At 41.8% G+C, this 19,455-nt stretch overlaps 1 protein-coding gene across 1 annotated transcript in view; it reads right to left on the reverse strand.

Moving 5' to 3' along the window:
- Positions 1 to 3,254, reverse strand: part of HCN4 (hyperpolarization activated cyclic nucleotide gated potassium channel 4) — a 108,978-nt gene extending 105,724 nt beyond the window's left edge. The window contains exon 1 of the mRNA XM_090148631.1: positions 2,853 to 3,254. The gene's annotated coding sequence lies outside the window, so the exon portion shown is untranslated. The remainder of the gene's footprint in view (positions 1 to 2,852) is intronic.
- Positions 3,255 to 19,455: the final 16,201 nt, after the last annotated feature.

A 19,455-nucleotide genomic window follows, 5' to 3' on the forward strand; every position in this document is an offset into this window, starting at 1 on the left:
TTGCTTTTAGAAGCTGGACGTTCAGTGATACCACGTGTAACCCACTAATCACCAGAGAGAGCTCGTGATTATCCCAAAGCTCGAGATTGTTTTCTGAGTTTGCACATGTCTGTGTCAGCACATGCACGTTTGGGTTTGTGCTACTCGAGCTTTTATCTCAATTCTGGATCAAAATAACTGCTTCAGCTCCAATTTGGTGTTGAATTTTGTGTGTTACTGAAGCACCTAGAAAATTCTGTTGATCTCAGGGCTGCAGCAAAGTAGCCCAGTCCCAGCCTAAACAGCAGCAGAACAGATCATAGTAGAAGAGTAAATAATATCATGATCTCCAAATGCCAGTTCAGGGCTATGCATTTCCTTTCTGCTTTTTCAGTTTTGGAGAGGGCTTTGCTGAGGAGCTGCTGCAGGGAAAAGTGGCAGCAGATAGAGATAGGTGGATCCAAAGTAGAGGAGAAGAAACTAAATAGGGGAAGAGGGAAGGGTGAGCATTGCCTGGATTACATCTGCTTTTCTGTATGTTAAAGTTATGCTACAGCACTACCATTAAGGAGGGTATAACTTCCATGCTAAGATTCTTTGTGGTCACTGTTGACTTGAGCCAACTAAGCTGACATTCTGAAGACCTCATCTTTACCAAAAAGTGAACTTCCCTGGTTTTGTGTGTGTGTGATTTTTTTGTTTTTTTTTCCAAATGTTGAAACCCACTGAGAACAAGAAAGGTTTACATGTAGAGGAAAATGCACTTTCCTATTCTCTATTTTAAATGGCATTTTAGGAACCAGTGTACTACCCAAGTGCCTAATAATGAGATTTGGACTTCCTAATAAAAAGTAATACAAGTGCTGTACATCTGACAAAGAAAAAACATCCAGGAAACCCCGAAGATTCATTGAGGACTTCGTTCTTGGTGCCTTCCCTGGGCACTCCCTGCCAGTCATGTATGGCATATCTCAGGCATACAGACTAAGGACTAACCAGGCTTTTATTTTCCACACTGGCCCAGCACTTGTGATGCTGGAGCTGAGCTGCAGGGCTGCTGCCCCTCACCGTGGCTGTTCCAGCAGCCCAGCCAGGCACTCCCCATTGATTAATTCCTGCAGGCAATGCTTTCATTTGTTTTCAACACTTCATTGACCTTTGTGTAAGAGTTTGAACAAAGCTCTATAGACACTTGAGGCCATTGCCTTGATAGTATCAGTTCATCATTGTATAAATTTGTCTCAGAGGATGGTAGTCTTGCGCTTGTGTGCTTTTTTGTGAGGGGGAGGGATCTCGCTCGCTTGGCTCTTTTGTGAATGCTTTTCTCAGTGAAATCAATGAGCAAACTTCATACTGCATTGAATGTTACTGCTCTGTACTATTTAATGCAAAAGCATGGCAATACAGAGCAGATCTAGATGCTGCTTCCTGGATTCTTTTCTTTTTAGGCGACGTTTTTTCCCATGCAATTTGTAAAAAACATTATTGGAGCAGGGACCAGACAATGGGTTCTAGATGATGTGAAGCCCCACGCGTGCCTGAAGTGCAGTAAGACAATGGGGAGAAATGATTTGTGCTACTTGATTTTGTCAGCTCCCTGCCCAGCCTGACCTGCAGCCCCTGCAGTGCTACAGGGACAAGGGACTGCAAAGCTCAGCTGGGAATCCTGGGCTTAGAGTTACATGCTGCAATACACAACTTTTAAGCACCTATATCTGTCACTGAGTCTGGCATAAAGAAAAATGCTGCAGTCACACAGGGAATCTGTCTAGCTTCCATGGTTTTATGTGTTCCTAGCTCAAAGTTACCAGCAAAAAATATTTATTTCTGCTGCTGCTTCTGTTCACTATTGCTGTAAAAACGGATACATATGAAGTAGCTTAATAAAGCAGACCTAGAGGCCAAAATCATTTTCTCCTCCCACTCTCAGAGAGGGATGTCAGATTAAGGGTGGTGAGGCACTGGCACAGGTTGCCCAGAGATGTGGAGGAAGCCCCATCCTTGGAGACATTCAAGGTCAGGCTGGACCAGGCGCTGAACATTTGATTGAGTGCAGATCTCCCTGTTCATTGCAGGGGAGTTGGACCAGATGACCTTTAAACGTCCTTTCCGACTCAAAAGATTCTATGATTCTATGATTAAGCAGCATTCCAAAGCTGGAGATATCTATCTCAGTGCATACTCTATCCCAGAGGAAGCACTTAAGGTTAGAGAACAAAACCAATAAACACCACTTCTTTCCTTTTAAGCAACTTCGTGTCATTTTGGATGCTTGATAAGCTGATGGGAAGTCTGCTCAAAGAAATACTGCATTTATTATTAGCCACTTCTCTGCTTGTCAGTTCTTTGTTTTTCACCATTCCGCAAAACCCTTCACAAATCCCTGTTTCAGCAGAGCAACAGACTTCTACTTCCTTGGATTTGCAGGTTTCAGTTAACAGGATTAGGTGACAGGATTTATTTAGAAATGTATGTCTATAAAAATATTCTTTTTTTTCTTCTGTTCATGAGTAATGGGAGGAAAGCTTGAAATTTTGTTGTTTTTCAAACTTCTAAGTAGAGAAAAAGGTTCAGATCAGGTGTTTGCCACCCACACTTCTCAGTACTAGAGAATGCTTCACTTTTTCTAGCAGGGAGAAGACTGGAGTAGAATAAACAGAGCAGATTGAGTCTTGCTTTAAGAGCTAAAGAATATGAGATTCAAAATGACTTGATCTTCCCATCAAATGTAGGGCTGACACAGAATTTGTTAAAACATCTTCCCGTGACTTTGAGTAATGTGAAAACTTCGCTAGCTTGCTTTGGCTTTAAATATGAGGGAAATTTATTAGCTCAAGCCAGCTAAATCATGTAGCCTCCAAACACACACTTACCCTTGCTCTACACGGGGTGTTATCAGAGCTGTTCTGGTGACTCTGCCCTTCCTCTCTTTTTGGAAGGCTCCCCCAGTGCAGAAGACTCTCAGGAGGCGATTAAATTGTACTCAGGGCTGCTTTTGCTGCTGGTGGTAGAAGATGTTGGTGGATCTGGCTCAGTGGAAAAGAACTAGAAGACATTCTTTAACAGGAAAGATCCTGAGAGCTTAATCTTTTTTAGTTAACTAAAAGGAAGAGGTAATTATTTGATAATAATCTCTAAGTACTCACAATGAGAACAGACCCCAACACAGTGGAATCCTCACATTCACAGAAAGAATGTGAGAGAATTTAGGCCAGATTTAAGCTAATAATTTTTAGAACTGAGAACAACTAACCTATAGATTATCATGATGAAGCTTTTCACAGGTTCTCCATCACAGAAAGTTTTAAAAACAAGATTTGGGTCTTTTTGTATGTTTGGTTTTTAAAACCTTCTTTAGCTCAATCCCAGCTATTAGACTTGAATTTGGAATAATTTGAGTTAGTCCTAAATCACAGCACGTAGGAAACTAGAGTAAAAGTTAAAAATGCATTAAAATCTGGAAAACTGGAAAAGCAAATGACCAATAGCAGTGGCTAGAAGGCTTTTAATAGGCTTTGGGTGGTCATTTGTGAATATGCTGAAGTGTCTACATCCCTGTACTAATCCCTAAAGTACTCTACTGGCACTCTCCCATTGGAAGGCTCAATCATCTACTTTCATCATCTGTTTCTACTGTTTCTCCAACTACCCATGCTACTTTACCTTATCCCCTTTAGCTGCTTGGTTTTCTCAAAAAAAGAATGGTAGATTTTGCCAAAACCTTTTGAAAACTCAAGCAGACCATTTAAATCAGATCATCAATACTCTTCTTCTTGATGACCCTTCAAAACACCCAGGAGGTTTGTAAACTGTCACCCCACACTGGCTTTCCATTGGTAGGCTGAACAAATCATACTTATCCAAGTCCATGTCCTGCAGGAGCTTTCTGGTCCTCAGAAGTTCAAGATTCTGGTTTTGGTTACGGTGATCTGTTTGTCTACTAAAGATTTCCATCTAAGGCAGGAACAGTGGGTAACCTTGTAGCTTTTGTTGTACTGCTCTCCTAAAAGGATGGCAGCCAAAGTCTATGCATCCTTCATAAAACCACTACTGTGAAACAGAAAGATTTATTTTCCTTCCTAAGATCTGCCAGCACCCTCACCACAACACATACCTGACAATGCACCTGACTTGAAATATCCCCATTCTGACCCCGCCAGCATCTTCTACAAACATCAATCAGCCCTACCAGCAAAATGAAAATAGCTCTCTTACTGCAGAGCTGCAGTACCAACAGGGGTCTGAACAGTTAGTTGTGTAAATCCCAGTCTACACAGAAGGTATATATCTCTTGGTTACAGCACTTAAAGGATCTAGCTTCAAGACAAGAACGCTGAATTGTGTGTGGATGATTTGATCCAGCACACAACAGAATGGCTGCTTAATAATAAGGCATATCTCACTACAGAGTTTTGCAAGTCAGCCAAGCTCTCTCCACACTTCTTGTAGAGATGTTGCCATCCTCCTCATTCAGCTCTGTGTTTTGCTTACACTTCTGATACTTTTCAGTGCCAGCTCTAGCATTCTGACTAAAACCAGCCTGGAGGGGAATTGTCGGTCACACGCATCTGAAGCTGACACTTTTCCTTCCTCTTCCTAGGCTTTTCTCATTGATGGAATTCCTACTATGCCTGCACTGTAGATAAAAGCATTATTTGGACTTTGGGTGAGTGTCCTCTGAGGGGGTCACACACACACATCAGGTGCTTGTGCCCACATTAAATGGGAGTAATGGAAAGCGGACCTGTGAGTCTCGGGAAAGGATTCTAGATGCCCATCATCCAGATCATTCTAGGCCATTCTCTACTGAATTCGTGCCCTCCTTACTGTCATAATGAAGTGACTATTTCCCACAGGGTAACTAATCCAAGAATGTGCTACGCACAAAAACAATGTTAATGCAGAAGTTGCAGCCTCAAGTTAAAAGGCAGGATGACCTTAAAGGGAGAATGTTAGGATGTTCTGGATTCCTATGTCTTATTTTATTTTATTTTTTAGTGAGTTGCATCATTACAAACATCACTGATGGTATTTGAACTAAACAGGGGACCGTATGGCTTTTTTTTAATGTGGGCTGAGTACTGAGAACTTCTGCCAAGCTGGACCATCACAGTTCCAGTTTCGACACGGACTTGTTTCAAATTAAAAAGCTCACAATGGATTCGCAGGGGCTCTTTGCTTGCTGGGAGTGTGATAGTGTTGTCTAATGGTGACCAATTAAAAGCCACAAATGGTAAGTTTTCCTCTAGAAAATGTATGCAGCACACTGAGGTTTCGAAGTCTGTGTAACTATACAGCATGGATCTCCAAGTGCAATGAAGGCAGCTTTAGCCTTTCATGTTTATTAATGCCTTGTAGCTAAGTAAAATGACTAATAAACTGGCATTTTAAAGAACTAGATGGAGCCACTGGGAGGACTGAATAATAACTAACCATTCATTTACTAAGTTCCCTCTAGCAGTTCTTTAGTGTACACAGAATGAAAATCATGGAGCTTCTGAAATAAGTTCTTTGGTACTTTGCACCAAAGATGATCCTTTGTAGGCCCACAAATTCACTTCAACACCTTCTGCCTATTTTCTGGGTAAGGAAAGGGAGGAAACAAGATTATCCCACACAGCTAATTACAACAAAGCCAGACCCAGAATTAAAAACCTACAACAGTCTTGCTGTCACTTCCAAGTCATTAGTCACCATATCATCCTTAGCATATTAAAAATAAGAGAATAAAGAAGATAAGAATTCCCCATCCTGAAATCTAACTTAGTTTGAGTGGTTCTTTCCTTATAAAACCACTCTTTCATTCTTGATCCTCTTCTTAAATAGTTTTCTGAACAGGCTGCCCAGAGAAGCTGTGATGCTCCTCCCTGGAAGCACTCAAGGCCAGGCTGGATGGGGCTGTGAGCAACCTGGGCTGGAGAGAAGTGTCCTGCCTACAGCAGGGGGTGGAACGAGGTGATCTTAAAGGACCCTTCCAAGCCAAACCATTATTGTATGATTCTATGAAATAGGAAAAAAAACACCTAGACAGATGTGCTCCTAGATCAGGAAGTTTTATCATTCCCATATGCACTACTGGGTCAGTGCAGACTGTCAGTATGTTCCTCACTGTCACGCATTACTTAATCTAAGCAAGGTGTATTTGTATACCAAACTGCAAGCCTCTGTGACTGTTCACTGAAGCAAGTTTTAATCACAACCTTGTGATTCTTTGATTCTATGATAATGCTACATGAGATTAAATAAGCTTGCTACAGGAATCTAAGAGCTCACCAAGGCCTCTCAGCAAAGCAGTGGCGGGCCAGGACCTAAAATGCAGGACTTCCTAATTCTTCTCATATAATCAGTCCACTGGAACAAGCTTTTTCTCTCCACTTGTGCCTGTTTAACACAGCCTCTTAAAACCAAAATCAAGCTGCTGACACTGAACTCAAAGCAGTTCTCGTTAAGCATTTCCCTATAAATGCATTCCAAAGCACAATTGTTTTGACTAAGCCTGATCTACCAGCTGCCATGACCATTAAAACTGGAAGGGTCTGCTTTCATCTCCAGCTGATAGGAATGTTTAAGCAAGCGCTGCAGACCTAAAAATGAAATTTCAGGCTGGAATTTTGGGTAGATATCCCAACTTTTATTTCTTGAATGGCTCTCTTGACTTGGATACTGCATGATTCAGAGGGCCTCATCCACTTTCAATTCCCACGTCGCGGATGTTGCACGTTGGCAAGTAGATGTTAGCAACTGGAATTTTTCATAAGATAAACAGCATGTGGGATTAAAAATCAAGACAGGGCTTGTAGTTACAAAAGGAAGACAATACTGTCTCAAGGTTGTTTTGAATTTCAGATCAGTGACAACAAACAAACTCCTAGATATAGTCAGCCAAGGCCTCTGAGCCTCAATCAACAGCCACATGGGCTCTCTGCTCCTCTCAAGCTGTATGCACCTTGGGTCATTTCTGCATCTTCCATACAAGTGGATGCCAAAGCTAATGGGAAGACAGAATCAGAGAGCCTTCCTGAGGTAGAAAACAGGGATCCTTGAAGCTGCATTGAACTGAAACATGCAGCAGTCAATGGGAATCATTCTGTTTGGGGACAGTCATTATCTTTTTTGTCCTTGACAGAGGTCAGTCTGGAAATGCTAGAGGTGAACATGTGTTTCCCAGAAGAAATAGTAGCAAATGTGAGATGGATTTATGCTTGCAGTTTCAATAATTCTTGAATTCAACCTTCATTGCCGTGTGCCTCACAGATGATTTACAGCATTTGATTTATCGATCTTATTTTACTCTTCCTGCAATTTCACCTCTCTGATCAGATCTTGCCAGCAGGTTTTCATTACCAAATAGGTGAGTTTTTTAAATAGCACAATTGCAAGTCATCATCATAAACATCAATCTTCATAAGTCATCTGAGCACTGTATGTTCTTGTAATGTCATGTGTCAGGATTCTTCTGCAGAGATAAACCCCATCCGTGTGGCTGCCAGCTTCTCATTCCTTTATTGATTTTCCCCCATTTACTGTAATTGAGTTTTCATACTTACCTTGTTCTTCAGTATATAAATGCCTATCAGAGACAGGGAGAAAAAAAAAAAGGGAAAACCAGGGATTTCCACTTCTCATCATTTCAGCAGAAGAGGGTGCTGTGCAACGCTTATTAAAATGGGCACTTTATCAACTGAGACAGTAAGTTGAGGACTGCCTATCCAGGTATCAAACCTCCTCACAAGTCAGCCAGCCAGTGCAGGAAAAGCTTTATATTCCTTCTTTTCTAGTCTTGATGGAATGCTTGGGGAAGGAAAAAGGAATAACCAACAGTTTTCCAGCACTGGCTCAGCTGCTCTGAGCTGCAGTCCTTAAAGAGAAATTTTTGTTTATTATACAGGACTGTAGAGAAAATCTACACGTCACTGTTCTGAAATGTTTGCATGTTTAAAATCAAGATCCACTTTTAATTTAGTATGGACTTGACTTGTATTGATAAGTATGTGTTTACAGAATAGTCCACTCCTTCCCTAGCTGATAGGCAGCCAATGAGCCTGCAGCATCCCTGCCATTACTACTTCTGCTGTGTGACCCCAATTGCAGGTGCAGTGATGGTAACGTGGATCTCAAATGCACAGCACGTGGAACTCAAATGCACAGCACGGTGGCTGTGCCAGCAGAAGGGATCACAGATTACCTGTAATGCTGCAGGTATATTTCATGCACACTCATGGGCCACACTTATATGAGCTAAGAACCCCTGAGATAAGAGGTGGGGAGGTAGATAAGGACTTTATTCCTTGCTTTTCTCACAGTTTTACCACCTCATCTCTCAGTTTTCTAGCCTGACCACTGTTTAAGTCTGGCATGAAGCAGATGGTTGTTTCATCAAGTGTTGCTCTGGCTATTGTGGCAGCACAAGTGGCAGCAAACAAGCAAGCCTGCTTACTGCTGCTATCTACTGGCTGGAACCAAACCGAGCATCTGTGTGTCATGGTCTGTCTACTGCTAATGGCAGTCAGAGTATCTAATTCTACAAAAGCATCTCTGCAAAGACCCCTCAGAAAACAGAAAGTTCTCACTTTAAAATCTTACAGGATTCAAGCTTAACACTCAAATGCTCTCTGATGTGTGCCCCTGCGTGCACACAAATATGAGATCGAACCACTTGTTCTTTCTTGGGTAGTCGAGACTCCTCCATTTTCCAAGTCACCACCTTGGAATTTGTCAGCCATTTTCAGGCCTTCCCTGTAAAAATAAGGTGTGTATGTATGAATTTGCTTGGAAAAAAACAGAACAGTTTTGGCTTTTTTGTGCTTCTACCACTAGAGAGCAGGAGAACAGTTCTCCCAGCTGACTCTTGCAGCTCCAGCAGAGAAAACTGCTGTGAATTGCTGAGGAGCTCCTTATATAATCGAGTTTCTGAGGCTGACACTCACTAGAAAACTTTTCCATCCATTCCTGCAAACCTTTGCAGATGCCATTGCCAGACAGTGAAACCAGGCTAAGTATGAATCAGAAGAGAACAGTCTGCATCCAGAACAATGTGAAGTTCTAACAGTACCACAGACATGCAGACGATCATCACTCATGTATCACTGATATGCTAAGTTATGTTTTTGTTCTTTTTTCTATTAGGCCAGACTCCACCAGAGAGAGAAGAAGAATACTAAGTGTTGAACTGTGTCACAATATCCCTAGAATTAGAATTGCAAGGGAAACTACGGTCATGTGTTTTGTGGGCTGTGATAATTACCCTCTGTACAGTTTTGCATAATTAGGAGAAAGATCTCAATAAGTCATGAAATTTGATTCTAGATTTTCCGGTTTTTCATCAAGTTCAAGAAAACAATGGGATAAAACTATAGCTGTGCTTTCATTCAGCCGTGGTTTCTACCAGCAGGCGGATGCTGAACAGGGAGTGGCCTGATTCCCCCTCCAGCTGTGCTCTTCCTTCTCTTTTCCTTGTGCTCATTGGACCTTCACAAACGTTTTTATTCACCAATGCAGAAAAACTGTTTGGTTTTTGTTTTGCTTTGCTTCTTTAGCTGTCTGGCAGTTGTCTGGAGTACAAGTCTTTGGAGGGATGGCTGAGGGAACTGGGACTGTTTAGTCTGAAGAAGAGGAGGCTCAGGGGAGAGCTTATTGCTCTCTACAGCTATGTATCAGTATTATTATTACCTTATTAGTACACAGTATTAGTATTACTGATACCTATCAGTATCAGTTTATTGAGGCACCTGATGAGAACTGGAGGCAGTAAAAGTAGCGGTGTAGGAGGGAACTGAGGAAATCAAACTGCCCTCTTTCAACAGCAGTAACCTTTTGATCAGCTTCACTCAGATGCACAAAATGGCAGGCTGGAAGAGATGCCTTCTCAGGCAAGCTGCTGAGATGTTTTCAGAAAGAAGTGCTGGGGTCTGACTGAGCAGGACTGCTGTACAAACAAGGTACAGCATTCTCAGGACTCTGATTTCAGCAGCATATATTACTCCATGTAAGAAAGGGTGAGAGTTTAAGGCCAGAAGTAAATTTAAATTTACCAGGATTTGCTCTCCATCCTGAGGATTTCATTTCATTCTGCTGTCCCAAGGGCTCCACAGAAGAACTTTGTTTTCTCCAACAAAATCTAACTCACTTTTCTGTTAACTTCAGTAACTTGCTAGATCAGTCATGTACAGACAGAACACAGCAACTGCAATACTTCTATCAGGACCAGGCACTGTGGAGGAATACCTCAGAAGACAGAAACATTTCCAGACTGTATTTCCCATTCCAGGCAGTATGTTAACTCTTCAAGTTCAGGGTCTATGTATTGGGTACAATTGTGCTGCCTGCCAGCCACCATTATTTGCAAAACATGATGGAAAAAGATGCTGAAATCAGTGTGTTACCTGGGCCTTGAGTTTATAATTGGTTCTGCCTGGACATTATATCTAACAGTCCTCTGTCACAGACATGCCACTGGCCAAGAAGTGGCACTGATCTTCTCAAGTACTATTTCTGCCATTTTTCAGTCCAAGAAGTATTGGGCTTGTTCTTCTGCTACGTATTTTAAAGCAAATGCTTTGTCAGGTGGGACAAAGGCAGGCAGTCCCAAGTAGAGTTTCTCAGCTACTTTAAAGCAGATTCAAATTCCTCATTCCTTTGTTCATTCACAAAAGTAGCTTTTTACACTGAAGTCATTTTCCCACCAGGTTGTATCAGCAGATTGTGCTGAGACCCAAGAGGCCGATTTTCTCACCTGTGATAACTAGCTAAGGTTCCACTTTACATATTAACTGACCTATTTAAGAAACAGGCCAAGTCCAAGCAAGTGTGCTGCATGAATCAAAGGTGGCAGGCAGGGGAACAGGGGCTTGATTCCTACTGATAGTAAAGAATGTGCATTTGCTTGTACACTTACATTGCAAGCCTCCTTAAGTGGGCTGAAGCAATCAAAGAACAAATTATCATTACAGCAATGTACTCCAGACAAAAGTTAAAAGTCATTGCTGTGAAGCCACAGTTCCTAAGGTTTAGAATGGACAAATTCTCTTACCTGGACTTAGTTTATTTCACCAATTTGTTTTAGACTCGTAATGAAGTTAATTCAGTGAAGTTCAACTGGAAAAGTTAAAGCTAAAAAAGAATGGACAAAACTATAGAAGAATCGAGAACAGATGAAAAGCTGGCATAGCTGCAACAATGGAGGATGTGGAATAGGAATCTGTCCCTACATTTCATGACTTACCCATGTCTTAATAAAGTGTTAGGCAAGTACTAATGAACTTTATAAACAGGGCATTTTTAATTATGACAAGAAGTTAGGTCTTTTGCTTTCAACTTTCTTACTGAAAAACTGTTTCAGAACGTAGTTGGATTGATGATTAGAAAGCTCTTTTCCTACTTTCCAGCCTAAATTTTACACATGGCCAACTTATGTCCATCTGCTCTAGTACCAGTGCATCTCAGCTCCTAGATGTTTCACACTATTTGTATTTGTTTTGCTGCCAATTTCATCCTCATCAGTCTGTGGAACTCATATCCATTGTAGCTCAAATAACTCAATGAGGGGGCCATCACTGTACTGTATTTCTGCAGTTTGTTCTGTTGTAGTGGGCTTCATCATGGTGACCTACAGGAGAATCCTTGCTAAAATCAGGCCTTACTGTGTCAGGCACTGCATAAAACACACCTTGGCAGGCAGCTATTGTTCCAGAGAGTTCATGCTCTAGATAAAGGTTAGAAAGCAGTTAGAGGGTTGGGTCAGAACAGTGAGTTCATCTTACCAAGTCATGCTGTGAAGGCCAGCATAGGGCCATGGTTCTCCAAGTACCAACCCAGTTCAATATACCAATGCTGTTTCTCTGTTACAACACTGCTACCTCCGTTCGTTTTCCACTTGCACTGCTGCACCTCGTCACCATTTGTGTAACAGATAACATTTAGAACAGCCTGAACTGAAAGAGACCAGTTCACACAGCAGAATCCAGAATGTGTGCATTAAGTTTTGCAAATGAGCTTTGCCACTGCCCCAGGGCTTGCAAACAACCAGCCTGGTGTGCCCAAGAGCTTCCCAAAGTTTACACACTGTGCATAACCCTGAGCAAAGCCTTAGGACAAACAGTATCAGTAAAAAGAGAAAAGAAAGCAGTGTTGAGGGAATGCTGCAGCAGCACTGTGCTAAGAAACAAGGAAACAGTAAAATGTCTTCTTTCCCACTGCGGTGAAATTGCATGCATAACACTGTGATGAGCTCTCTTATCATCATAAGGATATTGACAGATTTTACAAGGAGTTTGAAGAAAAGCAATACAAGTGATCATGGAGCCAAAGGGACTGACTTGTGAAAAAAGATGAAATGTGCAAAACACAGTGTGTATAGGTTGGCTCAGCAATGACTGGGGGCCCACGATAACCAGCAGCAATAGCAGGGAGCAGGGGAGGAGGAAGAGGAATTTAGATTGTTGTGAAACACTGTCATGGGAAGAAAGGGAAAGGAAATGAAGGAGGAAAGGCAGCATTGGATAAAGCCCAAAGAGAGCTTTCTGACACATCATGAACAATGCAAACAATGACAAAAAAAAAGTTCTGCACTTGGGGAAGTGGTCTTCAGCACAGATGCCTGAACAGCTTTGATATCCAGAACCAGAGTATGGAAAGGGAAAGCACGGCTGCTGTGGAAAATGCTCTCAACCTATTGTACAAGTACACTTTGTCTATTGCGAAGTGCTGGACAGCCCTTTGCAGTGCAACAACAAACTACAACAAACTACCCAGAAAAAAGGAAGCATCAGCCTCTATGATCTTGGGCACTGTGACATAAATGTGTTAGCACAAGTAGGAGGTATGACAGCATCTGCTGTCTAATAGAGACTCATGATGACAGTAATGATAAAGCACTGGTATGAAAAGGCACCTGAATTAATCCCACTCTTGGTAGTTCCCATGTGCCAGCCCTTGAATGCAGCGGAGGAAGCAACATCCATAGAGATGCACCCTTCAACCTCACCCCTCAGTTTTCTTTTACTCACATACTAAATCTGGTTCAACACCTGTTAATTCCCACAGATCCCATAGTGGTCTCTCAGAATCAGGCAGCACGTGTGTTTATGTGAGTGAAGAACAGCTACACCTGTAGCTCCTGCATGCAGTCTTCACAACTCTGCTATACAATTAGATAATGGTGCTCAAATTCAGGAAGGAATTTTGTTTTGTATCTGTAAAATAGGAAGAATTACATCCCCCCAACTTCCTCAAAACATTATGAACGTGATAATAATCTGTACAAAAACTTAAGAGATCTTAGTACGGAATTGCAAACAACTCACGTTTGCAGAACTCAGAAAGCTCTGGACACAGTAGAGCCTTGCAGGGCATTAGCACGATGTTATGGACAGAACACTTACCATTCTCACCTTTCTACACATTATTCCATTCTCACTGTTATCTCCCAAACCAAGAGCAAACAATCCAGTTGTTCTAAAACCCAGCTACTTGCTTATTCCTGAGCAGCAGTTGTGTGTCTCCACTCATAACATATGAGGCCCATGGACTCACCAAGAGCTACAACCACTGAAGTGTCAGGGACAACTGTTTTTCCTCAAATCTCATTACACAGTTCTTTTCAGCAGACGCTGATTTGTGAGGCTGCTGCTCTGGCCCCGAGGAGATCAGCTTGGGATATCTATAGAAATCACAAGGTATTGAGTGCACATCTCAGAGAAAAAGCAGCACAGATAAAATCAGGATATCAGTTTCAGGTAAAACGTTGGGATTGTGCTTCAAAGAAATAAAATGCCTTCAAATGACCAAGCTTATCTCTTGGCCTTGTGTTTTCCTGTGCCTTGAAGATGTCTGTGCTCAAAGCTTTTCCCTTTCTTTGGACAATAGGGGCTGCAAAGGAGCCTTTTCAGTGTGTCAGGTCAATAGTCCAAAGACTGAGAAGGATTTATGCTATAGATAGTAACAACATCAAAGAGGCCATTACATCTTCAGCAACAGTAATCCCCACTTTAAAAACTCCATTATCTGACTGGTTCTTCATTTGCTTGTCACGTAATCCTTGTTGTTGTGGTAACTCAAAAGCAAATGCTGTGAGGTTAATAGGGAGAGTGACAGAACTGCCTGTCCCTGGATTCAGGTAGGAGGGCTATGGGGCAAGCCAGAAAGGGATCACTGACTAGTAAGGACTTCAAAGATGTTAAGTGAACAACAGGAATAAAGTCCATGAAGATGCTGTTGCAATTGTGAAACATTAAACAGACCTTTCTTGGGACTGATTTTCATGAATCTTTTAAGATAAAATCCCCATCGCAGTTGTTTTGTAGGAAACCTTTCAATGTAGGTCATATACAGTGAACAGATCTGTTCTCTGGGTCAGAGGATTGCTGGATTTCTATAGACAACAAAGCCTGCTCCCGGCACGATGGAATATCATGTCCTCTGCCAACCACAACACCAATTACTCATTACTATTTATATCCTCTTCTCTGAAATTACATGTCTTGGTAAAACAAAAAGATTCTGCAGCTCTGCTCTTGGGCCATCAGTTGTCGACTGGGTCAGCCTGGTCCAAGACTGCATTGGTTTATTTGGGGGATGCAAGCTGTAACTTAAAGAGCTGCTTTCCCTTCAACTCAGCAAACTGAAGGTAGGAGCAGGGCACACTTCTCTCAAAAAGGAAGAGAAAGACTGATAGGCTCATAAGCTGATCATGGTACCTCAGAGGAAGAAATCCTTGCCTTCAAAGACTCTTCTCAGCAGTCAAAAAAAAATAATCAAAAATCAAAAACAAGAGGCTGAGACTCAGAGTGAATATTCCTGGGTTGACTTTGTCAGGTTTAAGAAAGCCCGAGCTCCTGATTGCATCTACATCCCAAGTTCCACCTCTACAGATCACAGCCCTTTGCAGCTTGCTAAAAAAAGAGCTTTCTGCAGCAGCAGTGCAAAATTAGCACAAAGATATCTTCACTAAGAATGGGCCAAAGTGGGGAATACAAAGATGACTTACTTGTGGCATGAAACATTATCAGACTGTCTTTTATTCTCAAAATTCTGATGCAAAATATTTCAAAATATTATTGTAGATACAATGCTTCAGGCAAGCCCAAGGTACAGGGCTCACAATAAACAGCTCTTCACAATAATGCCACCAAATGGGAAGACATAGCTTCTCCCTTAACGAGCAGCTTTGCAGAGCTTCTGCATGGGAGCAGTTGTAGCATCTGACTGAAACATAGAATCCCTCCACTGGGGTCTAGCCTAATATTCTGGTCATGAATTGGAACAAAGCATCCTGTGGTGCAGAAGCTCTGAAGCAATGTCAAAAGGGACAGCTCAACTGCACCCCACTGCACAGCCTGTAAGAGATGAAGGCTCCAGAGTGGCTAGGAAATAAGTCAGCTATTTGGATGCCTCAAAAATAATTAGGAATTTAAAAAGACGACACAGTCCCATCTAGAGCTGCTGTATGTAAGATGTAGGGTTTCTTTTCTAAAAAGGTTTCTAATGGTTAGTAAATTACACGTGGTTAGATGTCAGTTCTCCACTGCTGCTTAATGAATGACAGTTGGCACACATCGCAGGCTAAGACAATGCAACAGTTGAATTTTCATGACTAAAGTTGAGGGTGGGGGAAGGATCATCCTTCACTGTCACCGTAACAATGATGTGACATCTCTTTCTGCTGCAGTGTTTCGGACACCAAACAGCCTGAAGAAGAGTAATTTATTATGTGTTCTTCAGGTGTTCTATCTTGTGAATTTGCAGGAAACAACAATTAAAGAAATAGGTCGATATCCTGAATTTCAAATTGGCTTGTGATGATGCTTTGGAAAACAGCAGAATTGCTTTACCATAAATTGCTTGCAATGGTCGGGCTGAGACTGGCTTTTATAGTTTCATTTCACCCTAATCAAGGGAACAACAACTCTGCATTCACAATGCTGCCAGCACTGTGGTCCACAAGGAGACAGGAAAGCAAGCATCCACCCTTTAAAGACAGACCATTATTTTATCTTTCAGCTCCTGGGATCAAAGTCCTCAGTGCCCCAACAGACTTGAATTGTCCTATCATCTATTGCTCTGTGCTCCATGAGCTCCATTTAAGCTTGGGCTTGGGCACCCTGTTGTGAATATATCTGTTTCCAGTCCCCTTCCTGAGGTGTTACTTGGCTTTCCTGGACTGACCTCAGACATGACTGGTAACCAGAGCGTCGAGAACAAATCCAGCTCATACCAGTAGTGAGTCAGAATCAATGCTTTACCTTGATTATCGGAGAGAGAACTTTAAATGATTTCAGATCAGTTCCTGGATAAAAACTGGCTCACATATTAGGAACTGGAAGAAAAACAGCAAGCGTCTGCCTTTTTAGAGATTCACATGCAAGGACAGGACAACTTCATTCTGCCTGAACTGTGATGTAGGAAAGCCTGGAGTTCTCCATGGCTGTTAGAGATTTATTACTATTATATATTTACTATATATTATCCACATGTGCAGTGGAAGTATTGTAGCTTTAAAAAGATGTATAAGCTTGAGGGAGGTGAGTAACCTGAAGGACATTTGTGCCTCACTTTTCCACGTTAAGCTTTTCACAGCACAGACACCAACTGCTTCCAAGATGTATCCCTGTCAAAAGGCATTCAAGGATAAGTGTGTGCATTGAAGTATGCTTCCATTCCATAGATTGCTTTGTCTTCATGTTATATTGATTTTGAAGTAATGCAACTATAAAACCTCAGTATAACAGAGTGAAGAACATATTGCTAATGCTGAGGCACTCATAGCAATCTACATTCATCTGAAGCACACAAACAGCAATGATGCTCACTTTCACAGCAGTCTTCCTCCCAGAAAACTCAACATGATTTTTCCTGCCCTTCGAGGAAGAATATTCTCCTAAACTTGCAAACAGTGTCATACACAGTTTCATGACTTCCCCAAGGCTACACTATCCTGGTTTCCAGTCTAAAAGCCAGTTATGAAGCAAAGCACATTAAGTTTAACCACCACACTGGGATACATATGCAGATACAGTCAGAACAGATCTAACTCCATAGGGGCTTTTTTTTTTGGCACACACGCTCACACACCACTTGCTTTCCTTGCTCTAAAGTTTACCTAGACACAAGGAAGGTCAGGATTCATGCACTGAGCCCCAGCAACTTCCAGTTTCAAGTACTGTCTGATGGACAACGTAAACCAGATCAAACTTCATGCTGTTCAAACTCCCTCGCAGCCTGCCCCTGAAACATGGTGCCTTAAAATGAGTCAACAGCCTCTGCAGCCTTGTGTGGTGCAGGGCTTAGGCAGATTGGTGATTCTGGCCCTTGAAGTACTTAAATTCTTCTCGGAGTTAGAAAGAACTAGCATATTCTCCTGCAGAGGTTTAAAAAAAAGAAGGCACTATGTGCATCTATGCTTTCCAACAGTGCTCATCTTCCTCCCTGCTGTCAGTGACAGCAGCATACAGCAGAGGGACCCAAAGTCTTCTGCAGCTGTGCTGGAGCACTGTGTTACACACAGCCACTCACAGCAGCGCAGGAACAGGGACAGAGGTTGACAAGGAAAAAGTCTTTTGAGCTCAGTCACCCAACACACCAATTAAACAGGAGCAGATGCATACATTTCTAAAATTTTTCCTGCCATTGTTACAGGTCTTTGAAAGGTAGATGGATAGATCAGGCCAGTGAATAAGTGGGACAGCAGTAATGCTCCTAAAATAGCATTCCCTACCACTAACAGATCCCTTTTCTCTGTATCCGAAGGGTAAAATGTCAGTTTTCTCTGCCTGTCTTGTTTTTGTTGTTAGTACACACAGCTCTGGAAATTGATTTTTTTAATGGTAAACAGCTCTGGGGAGAAAAATTATAATTGATGATGATGATTAGCCTTGGACAAATGGGCATCCCACTGATAATCACACTGATAAAAGACATTCTCCATACTATATATTTTCCACTCATTTCTCACCACTCATTTGTCTCCACAAAAGTGAAGCTTTTGGGTTTCTTTGGGGTTTGTTTAAGGTTCATATTAGCCTTGAAGTATATGTGATAGCACTGTCCAGCTTTGACAAGATTTGTACACCCAACTGCTCTGAGTATGGCACTTCAACATTTTTAGTTGGCCTGCATCACTGCTCCAAGACAAAGCCAGTTAATAACATTAAGGAGTATTTTTCACCTGCTCAACTTACCCTCTCTTCATGCTCCCCTACCACGTACTTCACAAGCACAAGGATGCCCTCACAGCCTTGCTCATGTTCAGACTTCTGCACAGAAGTGAATCTACAGCTTCAGTATCTTCTCAGAAATGATCTCTACTCTAGCATTATACTCCTATGCGAGCGTTTTAAACCAAAAAAAAAAGATCTATAATAAATGATGAGTGTAATCATTCATTTGGTGCTTTTTTACATTTGGAAACGTTATTATGCATCACTACCACCACCTAAAATACACAGCAAAGTGAATATGTGATGTTTGCCTCACACTGTGTATTTGCAAGGTGCTCCATAAGAGAATATCAAGTTTTTTGAGACTCAGATTTGAGATCTAATGCACTGTTGAATAAACTGTATTTAAACTGCTTCAACTGACAAGCTCTGAGATGAATGAAGTATATAATATACCAGAGTTGTTTACAGGAGAAAAAGGATTCAGTAGTCCTCATTGCAGCCTTCCAGTACTTGAAGGGAGCATATAAACAGGAAGGGGAATGGCTGTTTACATGGGTGGATAGTGATAGGACAAGGGGGAATGGTTTTAAACTGAGACAGGGGAGGTTTAGGTTGGATATGAGGAGGAAGTTCTTCACCCAGAGGGTGGTGAGGCACTGGAACAGGTTGCCCAAGGAGGCTGTGGATGCCCCATCCCTGCAGGCATTCAAGGCCAGGCTGGATGTGGCTCTGGGCAGCCTGGGCTGCTGGTTGGTGACCCTGCACATAGCAGGGGTTGGAACCAGATGAGCATTGTGGTACTTTGCAACCCAGGCCATTCTGTGATTCTGTGATTGAAAAAAACAATGTGAATTCCTCATGCTTTGCCAGAAGGTAGAACAATTATTATTTTTTTTTAATCTGATTCAATAGAAGAACACTAGAGAAATTCCACTGGTGGGATGGGATACATTGCTGAGTATCTACCCACAAAACTGACAACAAGGTCAAACTCTGTATACTCAGAATGAAAGTCGATTCTGATTTGGAAGAGACTTACTGCAAATTAAGCAAATTAAGCAGTAATTAAGAGCACCAGTGCTCTTCTCCTGAAGGCAGGTTAATGGCGTGGGTGAGGGCTTGCCTTCCAGATGGTCTTGATGCAGAAAACTAAAGATTAAATTATTGTATCTCAAATCAGTTGTGCCACTAATACTTCTTTTTGTTACCAAAGTTGATGAAAAGTATCAGACTAGCATTTAACCACATGCTTGTCTTTACAGATGTACTCAAGTAACACCAAAGTCCACGTTTAAAGCCATACATTCTGAAATCATCACAT

Source organism: Phasianus colchicus, chromosome 12, assembly GCF_987193195.1.
Source record: "Phasianus colchicus chromosome 12, bPhaCol1.hap1.1, whole genome shotgun sequence".
In the NCBI taxonomy this organism is placed as follows: Eukaryota; Metazoa; Chordata; class Aves; order Galliformes; family Phasianidae; genus Phasianus; species Phasianus colchicus.